Below are 9,154 nucleotides of genomic sequence, written 5' to 3' on the forward strand. Positions count from 1 at the left end.
TAAAACTCACACATGCACACAAATCACCATTCTCTAATGGGCTCTTTCATTTGAATGGTCTGATGGGTGTTCATTATCTTGTTTAGGTGGACAGACTGCTTGCCTGGGAGATTTTTCCAGATGATTAAAAATGATTTTGTTCTTAGCACAGTACTTGTTGCTGGAGCCAATCCATCATCGGTGTGATTCCTCAAGCTGGATGGAAAATGCTTTCTTCTTCTCCCTTTGTGTGGTTGGTTGGTTTGCTTATGTGTGTTGTTGTTGTTGTTTAATTGGGAGACATATCTAGATGTGCTGGAAGGAGGGAGCTGGCAACAAGAACAAAAGGTGAGTAGATTGGTGGGAGCAAGATGGACTTGACATTTTAGGGCGACCAAGCTGCGTTGGGAACAGGCTCTCGCTGCATGTTTCTTCCCTAGTGTATGTTTCTTCTCAAGTGTTCATATTGTGGTGGTGGTGGTAAAACAAATTGGTTCTGCAAGTCTCATGCAGAAACTTGCTGGAAGCACAGCGATGATTGGCTAGCACCTGGGATGTCAGCAGGAAAATTTCCTTGCAATCTCCAGAGCAGTTTTGGTTGCCTTTTTTCAAACGTGAAAAAGGTGACAAACGTACATGCAGCTCTTAAAAACAACATCAAAACAGCTCACTTGAAAGACGTATTTCAAGGCTCACAGTACAATGAGGTAAGGCAGCAGAGAGGGGAGCTCCCCTCACTCTCATGTCATGTTTGGTGCACAAAATAGATACACCCACCTAGCCTCATCAGTGAAAAGGGCATAATAATGTGTGTTTAAAGCATGTCACCTCCCTAGACTGACCCAGCAAGTTCAAAGTCTTCCCTCTTCTGCTAAGTCCCCTCTCTTTAAAATGGATGGTTTTCAAAGAGGATTAGAGGAATGCATGGAGGATAAAGTTATCAGTGGCTATTAGCCACAATGGCTATGCCTGTGTTGTCAGAGGCACTATACCTCTTAATACCAGTTGCCAGAAACCACAAGGAAGGAGAAGGCCATTGCTCTCAGATGCTGGTTGTGGGCTTCCCATAGGCATCTGGTTGGGCACTGTGAGAACAGGATACTGGAGTAGATGGGCAACTGGCTTGATCCAGCAGAGGTCTTCTTATGAAGAAGAAGAAGAGAAGAGTTTGGATTTGATATCCCGCTTTATCACTACCCGAAGGAGTCTCAAAGCGGCTAACAACCTCCTTTTCCCTTCCTCCCCCACAACAAACACTCTGTGAGGTGAGTGAGGCTGAGAAACTTCAGAGAAGTGTGAATAGCCAAAGGTCACCCAGCAGCTGCATGTGGAGAAGCAGGGAATCGAACCCGGTTCACCAGATTACGAGTCCATCGCTCTTAACCACTACACCACCCTGGCTCTCTTATGAGCTCTCCTGTTTGCTTATTCAGCATGTGAGCCTGCAGCCTTGCAGGATATATTCGGGAGAAGAAAAGGCTAAGGAGTAAACCCTACACAAATCAGGAATGGAGTCTCTAGGATGATTGGGCGGTGCTTTACGCCTCCTTCCAGCAACTCCTGCAGCCATGTAAGTGCCAAAGCCATTGCTCTGCTCTCCCTTGGACCACATCAGTCATCTGGGCAGCCCAGGATCTCCATACACACTGCCCAGGCTTGTACCCCGGGGAGGTCACTTCGGTGCTACTAATGCAGTAGTTTGTCTTCACCCCCCAGAGGTGGGTGTCATTGCTGTTCTAAGACAAAGAAGGAGCCATTCATGGTGAGTTCCGGCATCTCTTTTTCCATAAAAATAGCACTGAGAGAGGCTATTGGCAGTGGCGTAGCGTGGGGGATTCGGGGGGGGGGTTGCTGCACCGGGCGCAACACCTGGAGGTTAGGGTTAGGGGGCGCAAATCCACGGGTTAGGGGGCGCAAATCCACGGGTTAGGGGGTGCAAATTACTTGCCTTGCCCCGGGTGCTGACAACCCACGCTACGCCACTGGCTATTGGGGTGGTCTGCATGCTGATTAAACCACACAGCGCTTGTGGGGGGAGTCATTTGTCTCATCTCAATGTCACAGAAGGAGCACAGCAGCCAACAGCACACGACCAGGGCCACCACCTGCCATGCCCACCCCTTGCTCTGAGACACACACACACATTGCACCTGATCGCAAACCAATTATCCCAGGAAACTTGACCCCGCAAGGGATGAAATACTTTAAGCTGCATCCTAGGTTTTCCCCCTCAGCAATAAAGATGAGTTAACGGCTTTTCTTGGCCCAAAGAGCAGGTGTATAAATTACAACCGCCGAAACCTTGGGTTAAGCAAAGACAACTTGATATGGAGCCTGGGTCCCAGTTTCTCCCTGGGGAGTTGAGACTAGCAGGCCACTACAAGGAGGAAGGGGAAGGCGGGGGGGGGGGAGTGTTGAAAAGTTAATGGGAGGTGTGCTTGGAGAAAGAATGAATGTTTATTAGAAATATATGTGCTTGCGGGGGGTGGGCATGTGTGCACAGCGTGCCTGCCTGCCTGCATTAAGAGAGGATTTACTGTCCATACGTGCCAAGAGAGTATATTTGAATAAGAATTCCTCTGCAGTTTCGGATAGCGCTCCCGGAGGTGAACAGCGATGGGTACTTTCGCAGAGGTCTCACAGGGGTTTGAAAGCCCAGCTTCTGCTGATTCTGGAAGGCCTGAGTTCAAATCCCCCCTGATGCTACCGGCTGATTGCATCATTTTGAACCATTTCTTGTTGTCAAATTCCCCATCTGTAGAACGGTGGTTGACCTACCCGCTTAGGATGGTGGTGATGGGGCAAGCACAAGAAAGGCCGTGAAACCTTCCACCATTTAAAAGTGCCATCGTATGCGCTTCATATAAATTTATGCATGCTTACGCTGGTGTGTACCCCACTGGTTTCTCATTTATTTCAGTGGGATTCTGTATTAAATGTTGCCTTTGGTCCTAGGCTTAGGAACATAGGAAAGTAAGTACCTTATACTGAGTCAGAGCATTGGCCCATCTCGCTCAGGTAACTACCAACCCTTCAGCTTGACATCCATACCAGGGAAGGTCCTAGAACAGATCATTAAAGTCTGAAAAGGATCCTGTGATTGCTAATACCCAGGATGGGTTTCTCAAAAACAGTCATGCCAGATGGAGCTCATTTCTTTTTTCTATCAGAGTTACAAGCTTGGTGGATCAGGGGAATGCTATAGATGAGCCTCTTGGGCTTGCTGATTGGAAGGTCGGTGGTTCGAATCCCCGCAACAGGATGAGCTCTTGTTGCTCTGTCCCAGCTCCTGCCGACCTAACAGTTCGAAAGCGTGCCAGTGCAAGTAGATAAATAGGTACCACTGCGGCGGGAAGGTAAACAGCATTTGCGTGCTTCATGGTCCTCGCTGTGCCAGTAGTGCTTTAGTCATGCTGGCCACATGACCCAGAAAGCTCTCTGTGAACAAACGCCAGCTCTCTCGGCCTGAAAGCGAGATGAGCGCCGCAACCCCATAGTCGCCTTTGACTGGACTTAACCGTCCAGGAGTCCTTTACCTTTTACCTATAGACATATTGTACATTGATTTTGACAAAGTCCCCCATAATATTATTGTGGAGAAGCTGGTAAAATGTGGGTTGGATGAGGTTACTGTTAGGTGGAGAAATAGTTAATTGACTGACCAAACCCAAAGAGTGGTTAGTAATATTTCCTTATCATCCTAGATGACAAGTGGAGTGCCACGGGGTTCTGACTTAGGCCCATCATTGTTCAATATTTTTGTAAATAACTTGGATGAAGGAATTGAGGCAGGGCCGTCTTAAGCATATCCGGTGCCGTTTCCCAGAGTTTCTTAGGGAGGACAGCGCTGCTCTCTGAGGTATTTTGGTGCACAGTTCAGGCTTCTGCTGATGCATAAAAACTCCATGTGCTGTCACTTATTGCTCCCTCAAGCAACTCTGTCCTTACCTGCTTGCTCCCTCTTTGGCTCAGAGCTGCCTCCCAGGACACCCATATGAACCCAACTCTCTTACTAACTTCAGTTGTTGTTGTTGTTTAGTCGTTTAGTCGTGTCCGACTCTTCATGACTCTATGGACCAGAGCACGCCAGGCACTCTTGTCTTCCACTGCCTCCCATAGTTTGGTCAAACTCATGCTGGTAGCTTCGAGAACACTGTCCAACCATCTCGTCCTCTGTCATCCCCTTCTCCTTGTGCCCTCCATCTTTCCCAACATCAGGGTCTTTTCCAGGGAGTCTTCTCTTCTTATGAGGTGGCCAAAGTATTGGAGCCTCAGCTTCAGGATCTGTCCTTCCAGTGAGCACTCAGGGCTGATTTCCTTAAGAATGGATATTTTGATCTTCTGGCAGTCCACGGGACTCTCAAGAGTCTCCTCCAGCACCATAATTCAAAAGCATCCATTCTTCAGCGATCAGCTTTCTTTATGGTCCAGCTCTCACTTCCATACATCACTACTGGGAAAACCACGGCTTTAACTATATGGACCTTTGTTGGCAAGGTGATGTCTCTGCTTTTTAAGATGCTGTCTAGGTTTGCCATCGCCTTTCTCCCAAGGAGCAGGCGTCTTTTAATTTCGTGACTAACTTCAGATCTCTCCTCAAAACCCAATTTTTCTGTGAAGCCTATGGCACCCACACCCATTACTCCCCATATTCTGCTGTAGTGCATAAATGAAATGATGGCTACCACCATTCCCCTCCATTTCCTCTGGTGTCTCCCTTCTGTCTATCTCTAGTCTAGATATGGGGAGCCTTTGCACACCCACCCACCAATGTTGTTGAACTACAACTCCCATCATCCCTGGACCATTGGCCATGTTTTCTGGGGCTGATAGGAGTTGGAATTCAGCAACCATCACCTCCTAAGCATTCCTACCCCTGCTCTCGATGGGAAGCTCTTTGGGGCGGGGACCTGCCCTCTCATTCTTTTTTAAAGACCACGTATATGCTACTGCAGAACAACAACAATAAGACTGTTTTGTTCTGTTGATAAACAGCCAGGTTAGCCCTTGTGGTAGAAACAGTGGAGCAAAGGCTACAGCCATTTTTACTTGTCCAGGTTTACAGATCATATAAGGAAATTGGCTTTTAGCAGGTGGTGCTACAGAAGGTGCCGCCACTGATCCCTGTTAAAATTTTATTGGTACCTTGTGGGTTTTAACGGTGGTTATATCATTGTATTGTTTTCTTTCCTTCAATTTCTGTTGTCAGACGCCCTGCGCTCCATTTGGAGGAAGGGCAATATAAAAAAACCACGACTGAATGAATGTAGATGAATGGCATCTGAAAGGACTTCAAAGATTTTTGCTGGGACCGGTCGCCCTGTGCTAGATGGACCAGCAAGATGACTTATGAGAGGAAAGCAGTTTGCTTGTTCTGCTGGATGAATGATCAGCTGAAACCTTCAAAACATTCCATGATCAGGCCAGTGGGCAGATTCTCGGGCCAAGTAACATTGCAGCAGTGTCTCCAAAGTCTTGGGCAAGAGAGAGGTTTACTTTGTGCTAAGCTCAACTCCTGTCTGTTTTCTTTGTCCCACACTCAAAACTTCATATCCAGAGATGGATGGATCAATCCATTTTTGGTCCATGTCTATTTCACACATGCACATTCATAACTCTGTTGCATCCCATTTCTGCATTAATTGGCAACTTTATTTTTTTTAAAAAAAAATCACAATAAAATTTGTATTTAAATTCATATTTTTATCACGTATTAATTTTGTGATCATAAGTCATGTTAAACAGCTTTTAATATTGTGCTTTAATGCTGTCAGCTGCCCTGGGACTTTAGGGTGAAGGGCAGATAATTAATTAATAAATAAAATAAAAAATCTATACCAATCTATACATTCCTAAATATGATTTTATCCTAAAATGCATGTTTTAACAATTTTTGATACATGTTTGAATTGTTTTATAAAATTTAGAGGTGTGAAATTTGAAGGATACCTATGTTCTAATCCACCTATCAGTCTAGGACAGGGGTGGGAAACTTCAGGATCTGGGGTCAAATGCAGCCCTCCATGCCTTTCTCTGGGCCTTGGAGAGCTCCGCAAACCACACCCCCTCATGCCCCAAGGTAAAAGACTTCTGGGAAAGGATTTATAATGAACTGAAAAAAGTGTTGAAAAACACATTTTTTAAAAAAACCAGAAGCCTTTTTACTTGGTATAGTGGGGGGTGAAATCCCAAAAAAGGATGTTACATTTTTTTCTGTATGCCACAACAGCTGCGAGAATATTGCTAGCGAAGAACTGGAAGAAACAAGATTTACCAACTATAGAAGAATGGCAGATGAAGATGATGGATTATATGGAACTTGCCGAACTGACCGGGAGACTCCGAGACCAGAGAGAAGAGACGGCGGAAGAAGATTGGAAGAAGTTTAAGCAATATTTGAAAAAATATGTTAATATTTAAATCTTAGAATAGCTTTGGAAGTGGATATAGGCTGTAGGGTTGGAAGTAGAAGATAGTGTATTTTAAAATAGTATTATTTGCGAGTGATAAAATATGAATATTTTTATGGTTAAAGTAAGTGTGATAAAAAAAATTGTTAGAAATTATGATACTGCTAAAGATGAAGTAAAATGAAAATCAGATGGGGGGATTTGGGGAAGCCCACCTAACAATTTTTAGAAAAAAATAAGGATAAGACAAGAATCTGTTTCTATTGTTTGTTTTCCTGTTTGTGCTATTTATTTGTGTTATAAAATGAATAATTTTTTTTGAAAAACAAACCAACCACACCCCCTCGTCACAGGCCAGGCCCCTCAATTTGCTTTGCACCTGTGCATTTTGTGGCCTTGAACTCTGACAACGCCACTTGCTTGTTTGGATGAAGGATAAAGAGAGGGGTGCATCTGTTATCTATGGTAGAAAGGCAAAATGTGTGTTTGTGGCTCTGCCCATTTTGCCTCTATTGGAATATTGCACCTGGAAGGTTAGTCAGAAGGGAATGCAGCCCTTGGGTTGCAAAAGCTTCCCCATTCTCGGTCTGAGAAGCGCAGGTCAGATCAGTCCGCATCAGAATTCACAGAAATCGAATTCCGCAGCATCCCATTTCCACATCTCAGTCCTGGATTCCATTTCTTGGTCTTGTGCAGGGGTCAGCAAACTTTTTCAGCAGGGGGCCGGTCCACTGTCCCTCAGACCTTGTGGGGGGCCAGACTATATTTGGGAGGGGGACTGAACGAATTCCTATGTCCCACAAATAACCCATAGATGCATTTTAAATAAAAGGACACATTCTACTCATGTAAAAACACAGATTCCCGGACCATCCGCGGGCCGGATTTAGAAGGCGATTGGGCCGGATCCAGCCCCTGGGCCTTAGTTTGCCTTCCCATGCGCTCAGCAACCGGCTTTTATAGAGCCATGGATTCCATGGATTTCCCCTGTCCCATGCACAAAATATTATGGATTGCCATGGCTCTCTATGTGTGAAGCATTTCCTCCCATCACTCCATACCCTCCAAATGTCCATATTTTCCAGGGATAGTCCCAGATTTACAGAAGCTGTCCCAGTTTCTGATTTGATCTTGGACATCCCTGTTTTCATCAGAGATTTGTTGGCGCATATAGAGTTAAGCATCCCCCAAGCCAAGGAGATAAGGAACTATACAACCTTTAGAGGATATCTGAAGGCAGTCCTGTATAGGGAGGTTTTTCCATGTTTAATGCTTTGTTATGCTTTTATTTATGTTGGAAACCCCCAGAGTGGCTGGGGCAACCCGGTCAGATGAGTGGGGCATACATAAGGTAAATGCAAAGGGACCCCTGACCATTAGGTCCAGTCGTGGCCGACTCTGGAGTTGCGGCGCTCATCTTGCTTTATTGGCTGAGGGAACCAGTGTACAGCTTCCAGGTCATGTGGCCAGCATGACTAAGCCGCTTCTGGCGAACCAGAGCAGCGCATGGAAACGCCGTTTACATTCCCGCCGAATCGGTACCTATTTATATACATGCACTTTGATGCGCTTTCGAACTGCTAGATTGGCAGGAGCAGGGAGCTCACCCTGCCATGGGGATTTGAAACGCCTACCTTCTGATCGGCAAGTCGTAGGCTCTGTGGTTTAACCCACAGTGCCACTGCCTGCTGTGTGGGCATACATAATGTCAGAGCTGCCCAAGGTCCCAGCTCACAGAGGACCAACGCCAGTTCTTGTTATATACAAGAGTCTTTATTAAGGTTCAGTTTCGATTCCAAAGCCGCGGCGCGCAGCTCTACGTCTCAACCCTAGACCGCTGAAGTTCCGTCTGAATCTCCTCCCCCCAGACACCAGTTCAAGACCCTAGCCTTACTCCACCTCCTCCTTTGCTCCTTTCTCCTCTGGGTCCGCCTGCCCGCTGGGGTGTTGCCCTTTCTGGACTCTTCTGATGCTGAAGAGTCCCCGGATTCTTCCCCCTGCCTCCGGCATGCTTTAGGATCTGGCTCCCAATCCGCGCTCCCAGCTGTCCCGCGCACCTGTGCATTTGAACTTGGCGCGCGCGCCCAGCCGGCAACCTTCCTCCTGACCGTTACACTGCTCCTGCCACTGCTTCCCCCTTCGGGGGGGGGGGCTAGCTGGATCTGACTTCCCCTCTGTTCCCTCACTCAGCGATAGGGGCGTGGTCAGCCCTGACTCATCTTCTCTTTCCCCTGGAGGGGAAGCCGGTCCTGACACATGGGACTCTCCCCCCCCCCCGCTACGCTCTGGTGGGGAAACTGTTCCCGATCTCCAGCTGCTGCTTTGGGAGTCACCGCTGGTCCCTTGCTTCTGGTGCGTCCCTCCCGGGACCCCCCTTGCTCTGGCTATCGGTGCCCCCTTCTGGGAATCTTCCGAATCACTGGACAGGCTCATGGAATCTCTTGCCCCACTGTCATCCTCACCTACGCTGCCCTCGGATTGTTCCCCTTCGCTCTCCGCTTCCTCTTTCCCCTGTGCCTCTGCTCCTGAACCCCTGACACATAATAAAATTATTATTATTATACTGGAATAGGACGTCCCTATTTTCACCGGGGAAATGCTAGAGGGTATGGCACTCTTATACATGAAAACGCACTCCTCCTGCCGCCATGGCACCAGCCCTAATGTGGAATGGAAGGCGAGGCATTTCCTCTTCGGTTCAGAGTACAGGCGCATCTCTCCTGAACTTTACTGCACGGCCAAAAAAACCCAGACACAGCTTTATA

The sequence above is a fragment of the Podarcis melisellensis genome, assembly GCF_964234715.1.
Source record: "Podarcis melisellensis genome assembly, chromosome: 2".
Lineage (NCBI taxonomy): Eukaryota > Metazoa > Chordata > Lepidosauria > Squamata > Lacertidae > Podarcis > Podarcis melisellensis.